Here is a 1,802-nt window from a genome sequence, read left to right as displayed (position 1 = left end):
GTAATCAGCTATCTGTTTATCCCTGTCAGCAATTAGTTTGGTTTTTTCTTCTAACACTTCATAACTAAGATCAATTACTTGTATCTTTTCAGCTAGACTGGCTTTAAGACTTCTGATATCTTTTTCACTAGCTTTTATTTTTACCGAGTAACTGTTTTCTCTAGTTTTAGTGTAATGATGATCTTCTTTTAATGTTTTAAATTGAGCGTCCAAACTAACAAACTGATCAGTTATTGTTTTCAATTGTTCAGACAGATTTTCACATTTCATACAAGGGAGTTCAGAACTTACCTCAGAAAGCCGATCGTTCACTTTTGCCATGTAAGCTTGATTTTCTCCCGTCACTTTCTCACTCCCTGCAGTTTCGATGTTCACCAAATTTGCCTGTTCGAAGACTTCCTCAACCTGTAGATTCCAGTTATACCCACTATTGTGTCTAGATACCATAGCCTTATTTTCACTATCTCCCCCATTCTTTTGTGTAGGCCTGTTCTGACTACGTTCTACTCTCTCATTGGTACATTCCTTGCCAAAGTGACCATTTTGTTGACAGTTGTAGCACCGAACCTTTGATTTGTCAAACCCTGGTCTTTCTCCAACAAACTTTCTGCCTGTCTTCTTCATGAATCTCTTAACCCTTCTTACTATCATAGCCATCTGCCATTGCAGGTCCATCTCTTCTAGATCATCAGCATCGATCTGATCATAGTCTTCATCTAAAGTTGCAGGGTCGACTATTTTACCTTTGATGTAATTTCCGTAAGATGCAATGAAGGATGCATAGAGAGCAAACTGTTGTTCAGCTGATTTAACACTCATGGCATCTGTGAGTATTTGTTGGTTGGAGCATTTGATGAGAAGTTACCAGTTGTGGCTTGAGGTTTTGAAGAATTACTTCCTCCAGCTACAAAACTTACATCACCGTCTAAGTTGAGAGTCACATGACCATCTTGAGTTGAGTTTGAGCTTGAGTCTCCCTTTGAGTAGTAAGTAGTTGAATCTGACCTTGAAGTTGAACTTGAACTAACTTTTGCACCGTACATTCTCGGATCCTGAACCTGATCAGTTGGTGTCTCTTTCCGAACCATGTTTAGTTCAAAAGTTCATAATTTATTGACTGCTGTTTCCAAATCAATATCGGCAAACTCTTTATCTTCTCTCATCAAAACCGTGTACATTTCCCATTTCGGTGGAAGAGCATCAAGGAGTTTCTCTACTATCTCCTCTTCTTTGTATACAATGGAGTAATTGCTGAGTTCGGTCATCAGGTGATAATATCTTGTGATGATGTCATCGAGTGATTCATTTTTCAAATATTTGAACACCGAGAATTGAGTTTTTAGCAGCTTAATTTTGGATGCACGTATCCCCACATTACCTTCATATCGGTTTTCTAGAGCTTCCCATAGCTCTCTAGCAGTTTTGTATTTCTTGAAGGTGTGTAGAATCTCTTGTGGAAGAGCCATGGTGATTGCTGCATGTGCTTACTCTCTGCCTCATACATCTTCTTTTCTTCCTCTTCCATCTTATTGTACTTCTTAATCGGATCACGACCCTCAAACAAGGCCGTTGGTGGAATGTATCCATCTTGAATGCACACCCACATCTTAGCATCTTGATATTTAACATACTGCTCAAACCGATCTTTCCAAGCCACGAAATCGGTACCCTTAAGCATTTTCGGAGCCTTAGTAGCTGAACCTGCTTCCACCTCCATCTTCACCAGTTCCGTAATGTTTATAGAAGTCATCTTTGAAAGAAATACGACTCGAAAACACAAAATAACTCAAAAATAATATTTT

The sequence above is a fragment of the Bidens hawaiensis genome, unplaced genomic scaffold (assembly GCF_021521415.1).
Source record: "Bidens hawaiensis isolate Kalapana, Puna unplaced genomic scaffold, B.hawaiensis_p1.1 tig00056606_1, whole genome shotgun sequence".
Classification (NCBI taxonomy): domain Eukaryota; kingdom Viridiplantae; phylum Streptophyta; class Magnoliopsida; order Asterales; family Asteraceae; genus Bidens; species Bidens hawaiensis.
This window is presented reverse-complemented; position numbering follows the sequence as displayed.